Source organism: Schistocerca americana, chromosome 4 (assembly GCF_021461395.2).
Source record: "Schistocerca americana isolate TAMUIC-IGC-003095 chromosome 4, iqSchAmer2.1, whole genome shotgun sequence".
NCBI classification, from domain to species: domain Eukaryota; kingdom Metazoa; phylum Arthropoda; class Insecta; order Orthoptera; family Acrididae; genus Schistocerca; species Schistocerca americana.
This window is the reverse complement of record NC_060122.1, coordinates 132953692-132973142: the sequence shown is the minus strand read 5'-3', so window position 1 is coordinate 132973142 and position 19451 is coordinate 132953692.

The window sequence follows — 19451 nt, the reverse complement described above, 5'->3', positions numbered from 1 at the left end:
TTTATGCATCATAGTACCTTATTAACATGATTATTTTATCAAAATTATTTGAATGATGAAATTCTTGAATCAATATAGCTTTCAGAACGGTCAACTTATAATTTCAGTGAGTTAATTATTAATTTTTAATTTTTATCCAACTTTTCACTAATTTTTGCACTTTTTTTTAGATATATTTTTCATCACCGGGTCTCAGTCTTCACTCTATGGACTCATTCCAACGCTTGTAGTACCACTGGTAGTGACGAAAGATGAGTAAAAAAATGAAAAGTCAGAGACATCCTATACGGATGGGATAATAGCAAATACCGCTACCAATTTTATCGCGTTTGGACTACAAGCGATCCTCTTTGATTTGCAGCCTAAAACTCACACATCTACTGTGAAATATCAACTACGTATCATCACAATAACAATGTTGTCCATAAATTACGTGACTCTTCAGACAAGAAGAAGAAGAAAAAAAAAGAGTGAAAATACTGTTACGACTAGACATGGAATCGAACCTCTGCTGCCATCAAATGAAGCCCATAGGTTTACCATTTAGGTACAGTAAGGACCAGCAAAAGTGCCCTGTTAAGGGTCTATGTCGTGTATCTATAGCTAAAAATTGTTTACTTTATCTCCATAAAAGCTTCTGTGTCTTCTTGGAACAGGTATACAATATAGATAGGACCATTTTTGCGTAACATTTTGAGTAATAATTCTTCCACATACTGTCAACGTAATCCAGAAAAATTGTGTGTTGTAGTTCATTCGTATCAGTACTTTGCCAGATTTTAACTACGGCTGCGATTTTCCGCCAAACTATTTTATGCTGACGTGGTCCTTAACGAACGGTTGTGTTGCAGTTGTAATCAGGATTTTTTTCTATTCTTGTCAGATTAACGCCATACAGACGAAGTTTCAATAATACTTAAATAGTCACTGAACCTTAGCAGCTATGTTTAAAGTTTTACGTAAATAGTCATTTGCAATGTTTTTATTTTCCAGATGCCGTCATCAATTCGAAGGACCTCGGCTACTAGCCAGCTGGTGCTGGCTGCAAAACCGTTCCTCGTTGTGTGTAAGCTCTTTGGCTTGACGCCATTCACAATCAATGCGAAGACGATGTCACTGGAGAAAACAAGGACTGACAAGGCCATATTAATTTTCGCTGCCACGCTGCATCTTGCTTCTAATTGCATAGTGGTATACGTCTATAAAAGTTTGCTACCAGATACTTCTCTGAGCAATGTAATTGCTCTTTGTGATGCGATGCGGTACCCACTATTAGCCCTACTTTCAGTAACCTCTGACGTATTCTGTAACAGAGAAAAATACAAGAACGCGCTCCGTCTTTTGGTGTCATGTGACAGAATCTTGATGGGTAGTGCGAGATCGGAGAAAATATCACCAGAAAAGTGCGTGAAAGGAGAAATGGTTTTAGTACTATCGGCGATTATCTTGGGAGTCTTCGGTGCACTTACTTCTGGCCAAGCTGCATTTCAAAAAGTTGTCTTTATGTTGAGTATGGGATCTTTCATCACAGCGACATTAACGCTCATGAGATTTACAAATATTCAGCTGATTATTCTGCAGAGGATTTCAGCGCTGAATGCGTGCTTGCAAAATCTGAGGTTCGAAACGGGCTGCAGCCGACAGAGCGGAATGGTACGACACGAAACCTTTTCACCAAAGAGCTTACTCTTTCTCCGAGACCTCCCCTTTCATGAAGACGCATCCTACGTACGGTTCCTCAGACAAGCGTATGTGATGCTGTGCGAAATGTCGACGCTTGTCAATGACATTCACGAAAACTTTCTAATTGCGTGCTTACTGGGTCTGTTGGTACGAGCAGTGGTAGCAATTTATTACACTTCAGTAGATACGCCGCACTTCGCTTTAAATACGCATAAGAAAGGGCATATGCTGGGAGGGTTGGCAATGAGTCTCGTCATGATGTCGTTAGTAGTGGTGCCCGGCCACTGGTTGGCGCTGGAGACAGCGCGAACGAGGAAATTACCAGCGCAGCTGCTCGCCCGTGGGCGACGCTGGGGCGGCGCCGCCCTCCGCGAGCTGCGGCTGCTGGCGCAGCAGGTGGACGCTGAGAGTCCGGAGCCCAGACTGTTGGGGTTGCTGCCGCTGGACATGTCATTGGTGGCGCACTACGTCTCCGTCGTGACAACGTACTCCACCCTGATGATCACCTTCGCGGTCCCGGGTACGTTGTCGTCATCGTCTTCAGTACGAAGACTCATTTGTTGCAGTCCTCCGCACTAGTCTATCCTACTCAAGTCTCCACACTCCTGTGTAACCATAGCAGCGTACATGGGTCTGAATCTGCTCGTAGTTTTCATCCCCTGACCTGCCTCTACATTGTATACCCCCAACACTTCCCTCGGCTATCAAATTAACGATTCCTTTACGACTCAGGACGTGTGCTGTCGACATACCCCTTCTTTCATCCAAGTTGTTCCGTTAAGTAACTTCTTCCCCAAATTTAATCACTACCTCCTCATTGGTTACTCGACCCACCCGTGTGATCTTCAGCACTCTTCTACAACACGACATCTGAAAAAGTCTGTTCTCTGAAACTTCCTGAAAGATTAAAACTGTGTGCCGGACCGAGACTCGAACTCGGGAAAGGCAAAGGTCCCGAGTTCGAGTCTCGGTCCGGCACACAGTTTTAATCTGCCAGGAAGTTTCATATCAGCGCTCACTCGGCTGCAGAGTGAAAATCTCGTTCTGGAAACATCCCCCAGGCTGTGGCTAAGCCATGTCTCCGCAATATCCTTTCTTTCAGGAGTGCTAGTTCTGTAAGGTTCGCAGGAGAGCTTCTGTAAAGTTTGGAAGGGAGGAGACGAGGTACTGGCGGAAGTAAATCTGTGAGGACGGGGCGTGAGTCGTGCTTGGGTAGCTCAGCTGGTAGAGCACTTGCCCGCGAAAGTCAAAGGTCCCGATTTCGAGTCTCGGTCCGGCACACAGTTTTAATCTGCCAGGAAGTTTCATATCAGTGCACACTCCGCTGCAGAGTGAAAATCTCATTCTGGAAACATTCCCGAGGCTGTGGCTAAGCCATGTCTCCGCAATGTCCTTTCTCTCAGGAGTGCTAGTTCTGCAAGGTCCGCAGGAGAGCTTCTGTAAAGTTTGGAAGGTAGGAGACGAGGTACTGGCGGAAGTAAAGCTGTGAGGACGGGGCGTGAGTCGTGCTTGGGTAGCTCAGTTGGTAGAGCACTTCCCGCGAAAGGCAAAGGTCCCGATTTCGAGTCTCGGTCCGGCACACAGTTTTAATCTGCCAGGAAGTTTCATATCAGTGCACACTCCGCTGCAGAGTGAAAATCTCGTTCTGGAAACATCCCCCAGGCTGGGGCTAAGCCATGTCTCCGCAATATCCTTTCTTTCAGGAGTGCTAGTTCTGCAAGGTTTTCAGGAGAGCTTCTGTAAAGTTTGGAAGGTAGGAGACGAGGTGCTGGCGGAAGTAAAGCTGTGAGGACGGGGCATGAGTCGTGCTTGGGTAGCTCAGTTGGTAGAGCACTTGCCCGCGAAAGGCAAAGGTCCCGAGTTCGAGTCTCGGACCGGCACACAGTTTCAACCTGCCAGGAAGTTTCATATCAGTGCACACTCCGCTGCAGAGTGAAAATCTCATTCTGGAAACATTCCCGAGGCTGGGGCTAAGCCATGTCTCCGCAATGTCCTTTCCTTCAGGAGTGCTAGTTCTGCAAGGTTCGCAGGAGAGCTTCTGTAAAGTTTGGAAGGTAGGAGACGAGGTACTGGCGAAAGTAAAGCTGTGAGGACGGCGCTTGAGTCGCGCTTGAGTAGCTCTCACTTGTCCTTGAACGGCAAAGGTCCCGAGTTCGAGTCTCGGTCCGGCACACAGTTTTAATCTGCCAGGAAGTATCATATCAGCGCACACTCCGCTGCTGAGTGAAAATCTCATTCTGGTAAGTCTGTTCTCTTCTTGTCAGGAATGCTTACTGCCCAAGTTTCACTTCCATACAAGACTACGATACAGACAAATACCTTCAGAAAAGACTTCCTAATATTAAATGAAACAACAAGTTCACTGTTACCAGTAACCTTTTTATTTATTTCCACGACGCGTTTCGAAGGTTTAAACCTCCATCATCGGGTGTATTTACATTAGTAAGTATTACATTTGTGTGTGTGTTGTGTTACGATTTTTGGAGGAACCTGTGGCACTGCCTAGTGGAGAAACGAGACGCTATTTCAGAATATGGTTTAGGATTACTTTTGACGAAAAATTAAACTGATATCTAATGGTAAACATTAAATAAGTAAAGTACAGTACCTTCAGTGATCACAGGTTCCTTTTGCTGTCGTAAGGCATCACATGTATACTGCCACATTTGTAAACAAATATGGCGTCTGAAATCAGCTGGGTGCAAGGTTCGTATAGCAGAAGTGAAGACATAATCGCAAAGTGCAAAGAATATACATCATAACAATATTATTACAGAATAATTGCTTTAAGCATTTGGCGGTGTTTGTTTTGAGGTGTCAAATATATGTGTGTGTATTTCAGGTGGTATATAAATCCAATTCTGACAAGTTAAAACAGCAAACATTCGTACTCGTTTATACAATCAGGTGAAATGTTAAAATGGCTTAAACTTCATACTTATTGATAACAATTAGGTGAAATGTTACAGACTATAATTACAATGCCCATATTGGCTACAACAGTAAAATCATACATACATTACACTCTTTGATTGGGGTTAATTAACAGATGTGAAGTGAGGGGCTGGAGGCAGAAGGAGAGCTAGAGAGAGAGAAAAAGTGTGTGTGTGTGAGTGAGAAAGCATTTAAAGACTTCCTAACAAATAAGTTCATATTTGAGATAACGAATTTTACTTTTTCGGAAATGCTTTCCTTGATACTGGCAGTCTGTATTTTATATAATCTTTATTTCGACCATCATTTACTACTCTTAATGTTCTATTCCCGTCACCATCGCGTGATGTAGCTCGACTACTTGCGATTTTTTGTCATCGGCGCTATGACTGGTTTGATGTGGCCCACCATCAGTTGTCTCCAGTGCCGACCTCTTCATCTAAGATTAACACTTTCAGCCTATGGCCTCAAGTTATTTGTTGGATGTATTAAAATGTCTGTTACCCTCTCCATCTACCTGTAGTGCTATGGAAGTTATTCCCTGATGTCTTACATATTTCCTATCATTCTGTCCCTTCTTCTTGTCAGTATTTCCATGTATTCCTTTCCTCGCCAATTCTCTGGAGAATCTCTTCTCTCCTTACCTTATCAGTCTACCTACTTTTCAGTATTCTGCTGTAGCATCAAACCTGAAATGCTTCGATTCTCTTCTCTTCCGGTATTAACATACTGCAAATTTCACTATCATACAGTGTTATGCTTTCTCAAATTAAGGCCTACGTTTGATACTTGTAGACTTTTCTTAGCCAGGAATGCCCTTTTTGCGAGTGGTAGTCTGCATTTTACGTCCTCCTTGCTCCGTCCGTCGTGGTTTATTTTGCTGGCTAGGTAGCAGAATTTCTTATCTTGATCTACGTCGTGGTCGCTGGTTGTGATCTTAAGTTTTTCGCTGTTCTCATTTCTGCTACTTCTCATTACTTTCGTCTCTCTTTCATTTACTCTCAGTCCATATTCTGTACTCAATAATCCGTTCATTCCATTCAACAGATCCCGTAATTCTTCTTCTCTCACTGAGAATAGCAATGTCTTGAGCGGTTGTTATCATTGATATCCTCTTACCTCCTCAATATTTTACCCAAAATGACGCCATTCTCATTAAGGCAAATAGTAGAACTGCATTCCCCCGGGGAAAAAGAATAACGGCTGTAGTTGCCCTTTGCTTTCAGCCTACTGCAGTACCAACACAGTATCACAGTTTTGGTTAATGTTACAAGGTCAAATCAATTATCTATTCTCTTGCCGCTGCAACTACTGAAAACGTTGTTGACCATCTTCAGGAACGATGGGTTAATCTGGCCTCTCCACACATATCCCTCTATTGTCATTGCGCCCACGGTACGGCTGTCTATATCACTGAGGCACGCAAGCCAACCCTTCTTTGCAGGGTCCACGTTTCATGGGGAATATATTTAATATACGAAGGAATATTGGAAATATCTTTACGTATATTTTTTGCAAACATTATCAGCAAATTTTAAACGACATCATACTCGCCGTTATTTGTATCACTATTCAAATTTCACCCTACGCCCATTTTCAAGTGGTCCTGCAAAAGATTGTGACCTCCCCTTCTCTCTTTGCTCCGTTTCTTTCGCTGATCTTTTATTTCTTCCTTCTTCGTACCCCAGTTATATCTCAGGGTTTTCAATGCAGAAATGTAGTGAGAAGGGGCCACATGTGTGTGGTGATTCACGATATCGTAGTGCTGTGAGGAAGCATCACTCGTGCCTCTGGTTCGAGAACACTGACGACTGAAGTACGAACATTTCGGCCGGCCGTGGTGGCCGAGCGGTTCTGAACGCTACAGTCTGGAACCGCGCGACCGCTACAGTCGCAGGTTCGAATCCTGCCTCGGGCATGGATGTGTGTGATGTCCTTAGGTTGGTTAGGTTTAATTAGTTCTAAGTTCTAGGCGACTGATGACCTCAGAAGTTAAGTCCCATGGTGCTCAGAGCCATTTGAACCATTTTGAACGAACATTTCTGAAAAGAAAAACAGGTATGTGCTCTCTTTTCTTTTAAAATTATAAAAAGTAGCGTAGCTAGTACTATCTATCGTTCTACTAAACTGAATGAGCGTGACACCACTGATGAAGTTTCAACGTCAAAAGAAGTTTAATTTCAATTAGCTGAAACAAAACAAAAAAAAACTCATCCAATCCAGAAGTCACTCACAGTTAGAGCAATTAGTTTCTAATGTGTGTGTAGTGGTCATTAATACTTAAAATATTGTTTCAATAATTCTATCACTGTCCGTTTATGAGTTGCTAAGCGACGGATCAACAACCTGTCTATGCAGTGATTAATATTTGTTGTATCCCGACAGTAAATCGCTTCTCGCTTGCTTTAAGCATTAAGATGATAACTATACCGCTCATACAAGTCTTCGATAGTTATTATCAAGCTAATGCCCGTAAATTGCGGTTAATGTTACTGAATCACACACGCGACGATAACGCCGGACATCCAGCCGCGTATCTTGAACTCCGCGCCGATATTTGACAATTTGCGCGCGATTCGTTTGCACCAAAGTCGGGCCGTGGTTCCCAAGAATAATTTGTAAATCTACTGTGGGTTGTAAATTAACAATTCTATGCCCATTCATGAAAGTTACAGCAGATCCGCACTCGATGACTATTTGATCGCGCATTCGAGCAACACTGAAGTTTTTTTTTTTTTCTTACAAAGACAAAACATATCATGCATAATGTAACAAGGTTATTTGCTATGTCAAAATATATTTATATCTATCTCATTAAAACTCATTACCTATTAAATGTTGTACATAATTAAATTCCTTTACTCTGTAACTAATAAATAAAATTTAACAATGAATGACAGGTATAAAAAAAATCTCAGGTTGATATGACGTCATGGATCACTACTGGTTTCGACTCCCCTACAAACACGTAATGCAAAGTAGATCCGACTACATAGGACATACTCATGTAATGTTACAAGGTTTCGCTTCAGAACATGTCAGAATTTAAAATCCTCCTACATATTTACATGTCACAGTCTAAAATAGGCCTTTTCACAGTAACATCAGACGAGTGCGAAGCTTTGTACGTCGTAAACTGATGTAAACTGCGTTAAATGTTATCTATTGGTAACATCATTCACGTTAACTCGTTACAAATCGATGTTCTAACACACTGTTTATAGCTGCTTCATTTTATCTATTGCGTGAACGGAATTTTGATACACAGTTCAGAGTTACTGGTATCTAGGTTTTCGTGGCCAATGTTTTAACATGCAGCGGCCGAGCCATTTTCATCACCCACACACGGCTCTGGCATTCGACATGACGCAGTTCTTCTTCGTCATACCTCCGTAATATCTGCCATGTTCTCCTTTACACTGATTCTGATATCTATCCTTGGTGAATCGTCTGGTATCATCCCCTCTGTGCTTAAGGGACTTGCAGTAGTAAAATGAAGAAGTCATGTTAACGACCATCTCGCCCTCATGGTATCACGGTCCTTTTTAATCTCCTCTGGGCCAGTGTTGCATGATACTAAGGCAAAGAAATCTCAACCGTATGATATGGTGCCACACTAATTTACGCTTCAGTTCGTCAGCACTGTAACACGATTTACAAATGACTCTCAGAATACAGAATATGCAGTAGGTACGTGAAGCAAAAACAGAAGAAGAAGAGAAAAGCTCCGCACACATCTCAGACGCTCTGTGGACGTCAAACCAAATACCTGCCTGTGTAGACCTTTGGAGAACACCTAAACTTGTAGCTTATCTGACAAAATTAAATTACGCCTACAGTCATCTAACATTTACACAACCATCTCCTACTTAAACTTGCCTATATTCTCTAACATGCACTTGCCTTCATCCCCAACATATTTTTCACAGGAGGGGAAAACACGGACGGAGGCAAAACCAGGAAACATGGGAACAAGGACTCTAAAAGCAGTTACAATAAATACATGTTGCTACTTACCTGAGTTGCTGGTGACCATATCACCTTCGTCAGTCCCACTCCTGACACCAGAGAGTAGAGGCCTGCAATGTATTGACCTTTATGGTGGGTGTGAGAAGTGTTTTTCTACTTCTCAGCATGGCGTTTAGCTCTCCACCCTGCGTGTTGTGGGTCTGATGGGTTGGCGACAGCCATGGGAGTCTGTCACAATTGAAGGTCGCTGCAGGAAGAGAGACGGCGTGCATGAATACCCTTCATTGCTCCAAAAAGCTACAGCAGTTACAGTCTGGTGTCGACCCCAGCGTCCATATGTCGTGGTGAGATCAGGTGTCCCTCTCTGATTCACGTGAAGTGATACCATGCTTCAGTGCATTGTCTGAATGGTAGTGCAGTGGGCTTGCAGTGCTAATGCACAGAATGCTGAGATGACAGCTTGCAGCCAAGGATCCCACAGTGGTGGTAGGCGCTGACCAGAGTGGCTCACTGTGCTGAATAGTGTAGGTGTAGGGCGGCTTGGTGCCCAAACTCAGAATGTCCGTGTACAACTGCTATCAACAGGTGCTGGAGAATTCTGGCATCACAGTGGCTGCTCGTTATGGTCACCGACTTGAACCTGTGCATAGTGACTCGACTGGTGCGTACAAATAACTATTTGCTTGGCTGTCTGCTGGGAAGTAGTGCATAGTGATTGACGAAATGCTGCGTCAATACGTCGTTACAACCACCTTGCCACATGTTAACGTAACGTCTGTCTCTCTCTCTCTGTAGGTCGACTGCTTCGCCAGCCGCGTCTCTACTGGATCGTATTTTGGACCCCCTGTCCCGAATTTCCTTGGCGACTCGACATACTGCAGCACAGTGAAATAGTGCCTAGTTCCTGAAGCCATGTGACTCTGGCCTGAATAGCGTCCCTAACAGCAAACGGTAAAGAGCGAGCTCTACAAAATTGTCTTTTCATAGCAAGACATGACTGTCACTGAGTAATTTGAAGCGGAGGCAACTGAGTCGACAATACATACCACCACTCATTAATGAGACAAGAGCTCCAATGTCCAGCTGGAACTCAACTCACTGGTTGGAAATGACAGCCGCCAGATTCCATGGTATTTGCTAAATAGCTTGCCCATTTCACGTGACCGCACGGAGAGGTTCTCCTTCATTGGGCCGTGCTGTTACGCAATGGCGGCGTGCAGCTTGTTGACACACTGCTGTCTGGTGTCCGGTTTTTCCCCGAGCTCAACAGTCAGCAGCGCTGTGCGGGAAACTGTTTCTCGGGCCCTGTAGGCCATAATCTGAACATGACTGGAACTTCATTTACGTCTGTAATGCACACTTCAATGTCGAGGTAGTTGGTCGTTTATGAGCCGTTCATGAGCCTTTACTTCATTATGAGGGAAGATTATTACAAACTGCAGAGCCATGAGCTCTGCTAAGACGCCGGGTGTAAGAAGAAGATGAGGAGTCAGAATCATCGTCTGGATGATGCTGGTGAGGGCGACGACTTTTGTACCAGTTCCGTTATGGAAGGTATCCTGAGGTTCGGAATTAACCTCGAAAGATTTGACAACCTCGAAAAAACTTCTTTTAGGATCCGATGTTGCTTCTCACGAATAAGGTGAACAGTCTCATCACGAATAAATGTTTATGCCTAGGAGTCTTTACAATTACGACAAGTGAAACTGAAATGTAGGGCAAAACCTTGCATGTTGGTGGCTCATAATGTATAAAATTGGCCATGGTGTTTATGATACAGATTCAGCTTTAGCCCATCTGCACATGGTGCGTCTGATAATCGTAGCATTTTGGTTAACGGAGTTAATTGAAAGATATATTAGATGGGGTTTACGAGTGGTTATAATTTCTGCAGCACTTCATGAAAAATACAGCTGGACGACAGGAGTAGAGCACTTTGCTGCTTATCAGAAATCCTACAAGATAAAGTAGTTCAAAACGTCAGAGATATTAGTCCAGCTCTCTGAAGACTCGTTGAATCATTGGGGCTATAGTGTAGCCACCGATTGATGTTCCTGCTCACACAACAGCTGCTAAAGAGGAGCATGCTGCTCCTATTGGTGCTGCTGTGTTTCTATCGCAGCATTAGTTATTACCAGAGCTGTTGCTGCTAATACAGTAACAGCTGCCCAAGTTCATAATCTACAGTACTGGCACTGAGACCAGTCGTATCACTAAACGTATGGTAGGGACTTTCTCATCTCCACTTTTCTGTCAGTTCTCTGCACAAAAGCATGCACCATAAACAGGACGAGATGCGTCGTCAGCTGCGCACTGAATGTACGACAGTAGAGAAAAACAGACAGTCCAAAAAGGGAACTGGGTCTTAGATGGTGCAACAAGATAATTGATTGTTGGAAAACACAGAACCAATGTCGAGACTGTCTGCCAACAAGCCATATACCCCAGATAGTGACACCACCCACATGACGTGGCACTCTCATCTCTTGCGATTGGCTGCAACGACTCTCCTGCTAGTGACTTGCAGCTGCTATCGATAACCACTGTAGACGGGGATACTAAAGCGTTATGTTTCTGGGTTTTTAATTTTGAAGCCCGAATTACACAGCACTTTTACTATGGAACTAGTAACCTGCCTCAGCTTGCATGGGTAGCACTAACTTATAAATATACTAAAGAAAGCAACTCGATCTTGACTGACTTCGAATATTTTTTTGTGCACAACAAAATAAGATACACATTTTTTTTCATGGACATACGGCCGTTAAGTGGGTGAAGGACTCCCTTGAAAAAAAATGAGTTTGATATCTCTGATTTAATATCGTTGAGATAGTTATAGATATAAGAAAATACTACAAACAGACGTTCTATGGTACTTTACGATGTTGCACCTAGATGTGTTAAAAAAGCCAGTCTGTTCGAAATCATTCCTCTGTCCCCCCCCCCCCCCCCCCCCCACACACACACATACACTCCATTTGGTTTTTCGTTTCCACATTTGACGAACAGCAGCGTTCATACCAAATTCAGCTCCATATGATGAAGCTGTATTCCAAAGAAGCACTTGTCATTCATGAGCTAGAAAAGTATGTGACTGTAAGCATGCCCAACATATGTACACTTCTATGCCAGTTGTCATTTAGGTTGTTTAATAAGTCATTCTCAGATAAATATATTCAAAGTGTAGATTCTACATGTATAGCTCTCTCATATGCTGGGGGGGGGGGGGGGGGGGGGGAGGGGGTTTGGGGATGTTTGAAGAAAATGACTTTTTCAACACATCTATGTGCACCACTGTAATGTACATTAAAAATCAAAGAACTTCTGTTTGTAGTTTTGTTTTAGTGTATATATTACAGTTTCAATGATACTGATACAGAAATATTAAATTCGATTATTTTCCAAGGGGGAGTTTCACCTCTTTATCAGTGTCATTGGCACATATAAAGGAATATGTGTCTCTTATTTTGCTCTGCAATACAACATAGTCAAAGCCGATCGAAATCCGAGTGTATCCCTTTGTTAGGTTTATTTTTGGCTAGTATAACAGCTGTAGATTACATCCATAAAATGTTACTACTAACCTGCCACAGCATCACGCATGCAGCGCAACGACCAGACAACTTTGAGGTGCAGCAGTAGTAAATTACATACACAAACTGTCTTTGTGAATCAGTCTATTAGTGAAAACTGTACCGAAATCCGTGTGGTAGTTCCTGAAAGCGGTATTTTCATACAGACAGAAAAACGCTACTGAGGACTTTGTATCAGTAACATGTTCAGACGGAATCCAAGTAGAGTGATAACCCAGCAATAGAGTGGTAGCCTAAGGCCAATAATTCAAAATTTTAAATAGTGCCATAGAAGAGCAATTTTAGGGAAAGAGCTAAGCCCTTGAAGAACGTAGGAACAGTCTGAATGTACTCTGTCGCTCGAGCTGAGTAACAAGGACTCAGATTGTATACAGTCAGCTTATCTTCAGGTGATCATGAGGACTGGCCATATAATTCTCACATTATGGCCCATGCCACTAATTGCTATGGGAAAGGACCAAGCACCACGTGGCACAAAATACCTACCATCCGAATATTTGAGCTACTTTACAGACCTTAGGACATGTTAGTGCCTCTGTACACTGCCAATCACTACTAGATGAGTGAAAATATGTGGGTGGTGCTTGGAGGGCTGCTATGGCTGCTCTACCAAGTCAGTCGGTTGGCAGCGCTGTCTCCAGGCGCTATCAGCGGCTGTGCTGAAACAGCACATATTGTGGACATGTGGACCACACAGCTGGCTCACGATTCGCGATGGGTGCTATGACTGACCCACTTTTATACAACCAGTATCCATGGGGGTCATTTGCTTCATTGTCTTCGCTCTATTCCTGTGTTACTAGAGGGAGCTGTAAAGAGTAGAAGATATAGGGGAATACACCCAACAAATAAATGAGGACATAGTATGGTACATGTTCTGTTCTGAAATGTGGATTTTAGCACAACAGATGGATTCGTGGTGGTTCTCATCAAACTGGTAAGTAGAAAGATGACTCAAATAAAAGTATAGTTAGGACAAAATGTATGTATGAGCTACATTCCCTCAAAGCAGAAAAATTTACTTCTAAGGATTGTGTATAGCCTATGAAATACTTTTTAGACAATAACAATGACAAAACTTAGTTTTGTTGAAATGATAACTGCTGCTATTCTCTCCATTTGTGAAATGTGTTTTTCATCTATTCTCGACTTCTTCACAAAGTTCACTTTAATTTTCTTGTACTTGTGTGCCTTAAAATCTAAACACTAATAAGTTCTATTATCGAATGTTATACTTCAGTCAGTGTGAATTAATCACCTTACGTTGCATTGTGAATCAGTTACTTCATTCTAAAACTTTGAGGAATCCGACGACTTGCTTTTGCTTTTCTATGTAGAGTTACACAATAAATAACTTATTTGCTTCCAAGCAGTTGTTTGTGTTTGTATCTCAGTGTTTTGAGATCATTCAACATCATCACTTCTTGCTCTTAACTTTTCTGCTTGAGGTGTAATATTTTCCAATGTTTCCCACATGCAATACTGTGCTTTACTAGTAAATATGTGTTTTCAATAGCAAAATAACTAATATTATGTGTCAGCTTTGAAGAACCCTTTTGGGATAAGTTTGTGGTTGAAGTTGCACTGTAATTTGTACTGTAGCAGTAATACATGGTGCTTCAATTTTTGATAACTAAAATCAAAGCTGTGTTCATTGTTCTGTCGTTTTAATATCACATGATGTTTGATAGTTGTTAATGTAATACACTTACAGAGCACACTTCAATTTCGTGTTGGCAGTGTTTGCTTAAGTGATTCTAAATGACAACATCTTATCATTAGAGAATATAATGTACATGTTTTAAACACATTCACAAGATTTCCATCAGTTTTTTAATTTTTTCATGGGTTTTCATGTCCTGCAGTTAGGGTGAACCTTATATGTACAGTTAAGAGACATGTATTTTATGAGCAGTTCAACATTTTTGACTGTGGTTCATAAGAAAATGCCATTACCTGTAGTGTCACATAGAAATACATAATCATTTCATAAATGTAGCTATACTTTATTTATGTAGGTTAGAATATTACTTGAATGTACTCTAAAACTCACAAACATATATTACATGCTCTCCATCCCAGTCAACATATATGTGGAGAAGAGCTCAGATATACATAAATGACTGGTTTGCTATTGTAATACATGTATAATACACTTTATATTTCTTGACAGGTAACGACAGTCACCCTAAGTAGCACATTTATTACTGCAAACAGAATAAAAGGACAGCTCTTATCTCCAGTCAGGTATGTATAATAGACTGTAAATTTCTCAAAATGTTCATAAATCACTCTAAGCAGAATGCTCTATTATTGTAAACAGAATAAAAAGACAGCACTTATCTCCAGTCAACTGGAGTGAACTAGAAAGATGGCTATCATAAAGGAAACTGAAACATATAAAAAAAACTCCATTGCCTGCAAGAATGCTGTGCTCTCCATTCTATGTCACTGGAATTGTTGTACGAAGCTTAGCAATAAGATACAAACTGCTAAAACAAATATTAATTGTCTGTATGAGCTGTGAATACAAACATTATTTGAGTTCCAGAAGAGACATTAGTCTTGATTTATATTTATGTGTGATTAAACTCAACAATTTGTAAGTGGTTAAGTTGAGGTATATAAACATACACACATTGAAAAATTAGTACACACAGTATTGAAATGATTTGAATATTACAGGTGCCTTAGTTCATAAAAAGCTCTCCCAGTGTCACAAACCTATGAAGCCTTTCAACAGATTTATCACTTTATGGTTTTCAAAGGTAAAATATTATCAAACTACAGTTACAGTTTCATAAATGAAGCTATAAAATAAAGCTGTAATATGTTTTTACTAAGCATTAAATGAAGTTATACTTCGTTGTTTGTTTGTAGAAACTTGTATTAATCCACAATCATAAATTCTTTTCTGAAAGTTTTAAATATAAATTTGCGTTTAGTCTTTTCAAATAAATCTGTGAATGAATTGTAGTATTGCAGCTCAGTAATCCAAAAGGTAGAAGCATCTGTCGATTTATAATACTTTTATTTTTAATTCTATTTTGTAAGCATTCTAATATGAATTTTGAATGAGTATTTTTACTTCCAATTACTTTTATACTATTGTACGGTTACCAACAGAGTTCTTTTATTTTATAATAAAAAAGCTATTTTCAGTGCATACAAGAACATCATTCATTTTAGGACAACTCTTACATAGTGAAGTAAGATATAAGTTGAAGGAAATGATGATTTTAGAAAGAGTGAAATATTTTAAAGTATTTATAATAATTGCAGATGCCTTGATGAGCTCCAAATTGTTTGTGTCTCTCTCACACATTTGTCAGCTTTTCTCCCAACACTACATTTTTAATTATCACAGCTAAAATGTACTGATTATATGCATTAAAGAAAATTGAATTTACATTGTGACTCATCATCAGCTATAGGCTTAAGTATTCCATTACCTCTTATTTTTCGATATTAGAATAAACTATTATAGGAAAAGTTTTATGGTGTAGTATATAAGCTGAAATTTAAAACTGTGTTGAGACAATAAGTATGTTAACTAACATTAACTGATCGTAAATTATGAACTGACAAGTACAGAATATGAAAGTAAAATAAGTTAAATTTTAAAATTACATAATGTATGTTTGTTGATAGAAGTTTTGCATATTGTACAGATACAAAAAGAATTACATATTTGTATCATGCTGTCGGTTGAAATAGCGACCAATACAATCAGAAGAAAACATCCTTTTTTGTCTATAATCGTAATGTTTTTATTTTGCCTACTTGGTACCAGTTTTCGTTCACAGTACCATGCTCAGGCCATCCCCAACACGCAGTTACCACTCTCACTTCCCAGCTAGGTGCATCAAATACACACCTAAAAAGGCATCTACAGATCAAAGCATATTTTTTCTTAGAATGTATTTTTACCTGTATGCAGCTTTTATTGTGAATTTGCACTGGTTGTTAGCTTAGGAACTCTTGTTTGAAAACTAGAATGATTTGTTAATTGTGTAGACATTTCTACTTATAGTAATAACACTGAAATTGGCTTATAAAAGTTATTCCACTCTATGGTAGGTTGACCAGTGGAGCAACAGCTTTTCACTACTGCACAAAGAAACAGTGCCACCTGTAAAGGAGTTTTTATTACAAATAACGCTTTTCGTCTGATTAAGACTTCAACAGATTTTATCTAACAAGAAATGAAAGGACATAATAATACAAATGTGTAATCCTAGGGCATGATTCTTAGATGCACTGAAAATTATTTTAAAAGAAATTCTTCAAAAATGAAGGGACAAATAAAGACTCATCGAAAGCTATAATAAGCATTTGGTTGGTAAAGGCGGCTGGTCAGAACTAATGGTGAAAAAGCATCTAAAAGACATTTCTGTTGGGCTTCATCCACTGAGAAAGGACCATACAAAAGACGGTAACAGGAATAAGCCAGACATAAATGTACAAAAGTAAAAGAAATGTCATTAGAAAAAGATTGAGACAACGGAAATTTATCTTGGAAATCGTCAACACCACTGAGCGAAGCTCAATATTTTAGCTGCTGAAACTCACAAAATTTATTTTGACCTAGTTGGAACTGAAAATACAATACATTTCCAATAAAAATAATGTAGTAAGTGATAACACACACACACACACACACACACACACACACACACACACACACACACACACACGAACAAGCACTCACACCCTGTGGTTGTTGGATAAAATTCTTTTTTCTCAAACATCGAACAGCGAAACATCAATGTAGAAGTGTGACACACCACAAGCACCAAATACTTCTAGGTCCTCTTCTTGGAATAACCTATTCGTAAAGTGGTAGAGCTCTATTCGAAGTCTGAAAGACTAACTTATCGAATTTCCTTTGGCCTGGCAGAGGTTCGCCACAATCATGTTGATTTTGTGGTTTCCAGCTTTTAGTGAGCCACATTGTAATACATATGAAAATACATGTGATTTGCACTAAGATGCAACACTTTTTTTTGTAATTGACATTTTGAAGCACTCGAAATTTCGTTACCTAAGGCATGACTTAAGCTCAGCTGAGCATCAATTTGATGAAAAGCAGAATACGTTGTACAAGTCCAACTGTAATACCCTCATGAAATTTCTTAATGATACAACCAGCCACGTCATCACGTTTTCAGCAATAATAACAATAGGAGAAATTGTATGTTCGTCACTTTCGTTCATTCTTTGTTCATTATTTGTTCATTCTTATGTCATATTCTGTGATAAGCATGTTACGCATTCTCTTTAGCAAGCCTCACAAGTCTCCCTTGCGACTGACCTGAAGATGTTATAGGGGTCGGACAAAAATACTGAAATACCAAAACCACATTTGCTATGCCTAATACAGAGTAGAAAAACGTTAGCATTCGAAACAGCTTCCGTTCGTCTCTGAATGGATAAATACCGGATGTGAATTCAAAAGAATATTATAACATTCAAAGTAGCGACAAGATGAGCCAACGATACTGTATAGCGATCACGCACTATTCTCTCCTAACTAGAGCACAAAGGCCCAATAATATTGACATATGGTGACTCTGGGGGGCCAGAGGAGAGGCAACAATTCATACTCGTGCTGAGAAAACCATGGAACACAGGATCACAAGATCACCGTTGGTGAACAAACATTGTACAATGGGACTGATCTGATCAGCCAAAATGCTCACGTAATCCTTGATAGTAATACGATCTCGAAGAGTAACCACGGGGTTCATGGAGTGAATCTCACCATGTTTCACTTTTGCGATGAAGTTTGGACACGAGACGGACACTGTAAAACAAGGTTCATCAAACCAAATGACATTCTTCCATTGTTCCACAGCCCATCTTCAATGGCTTCGCTATCACGCTTTCCTGTTACACGCATTTGCATCACAAATGAGTGGTTTGGAACTTCCAGCTCACTATCTGCTATCCTGGTTATGGAAGGATCCACAAAACTAGCACCTAGGATTTGCCAACTTTCGAATTCAATTAGCTCCGACACAATGCACACACAGTTACACAGTACACTGTTCTGACCGTGATTAACACTCGCAAGATATTGAGGACATTTCACCGGCGCCGTTGATTGGCAAGTACAACAATGTAAACTGCTGGCTTGGCTAGCATCTGCATTAATGTTCAAGCATGCAATTGTCGCCGTTTTTCCATATTTTCGCTCAACCCCTGTATGTGTGGAACCTGGTACTGGTATCCATCATTGTCGTCCTTTTAGTTTTCTCAGCATCATTTAACCTCATCTTACACGTCCTACATAGTATGTTCCACATTCTATTCACTAGGTCCTCCATCTTTGTTTCAGCCATAGGGTTATGTCACATGTGAACAGTAGCAGTGGTTTTCATTCTTCTCTTACTGATCAGAAAATTTCATTTACTACTTTGTAATAGTCATAAGTAAACACGACATGTTTTACTTTATTTAATATATGTACTTGAGTGTAGCAGCTACAATAACATATTGAAAATACGTCATGTTAATTATTGTTTGACATAAGTTACTTCTTGTTATTAGTTTATGTTACTGGATTAGATCCAGGCATTACCCATTATCAGCACTATCTTATAATTCTTTTGGTATATGCCACTGACGATATTCTGTAATATTGAGTTGGCATTGGCATTTACTGCACATGCTAAGATTATTTTTTTGTTATACAAGATAGAATATACATTATGCTACCTCTAATTGTTGCTGTTATTAGTAGAACAAAGATATCTCTTGTCATTGAAGGCTACTAGTGAGATTTTCGAGGATTTTTCTGTTTTTTTAGATCAGTCTATTCATTTAAAATAATGTCAACAAGTTTCAACATATGTATGAAAATCTCTATTTCGTCCAATATATTTAGTAAGCTGCCTCTTTAGGCAATTATAGGACTTATAGCTGGTGTGTAATGTCACTGACTACGTAGTTTCATTGTGTAATGAATGAAAATAGCTTCATGCAAATCAGATTCAGATGTTATCTAAAATTTTTTCGAAATTACGTACCATTGATTTTCTCACAGTTATTGCATGTTAACTTATGAACGTATTTACAGAACTGTTATATTATGACACATTTGTGATCGCTATATGTTGTGTGTTCAGCCACCTATTTTTTTGGTTGTTTTTCTGAAGTGTATTTCTGATTTTATCTGAAACATACCCCAATTTGGAATGATAGTGAACTGTGTATTTATGCTACAATTTGTCTTTGATAAGGTAACGTTGCCTTTTATTTTCTTTTCAT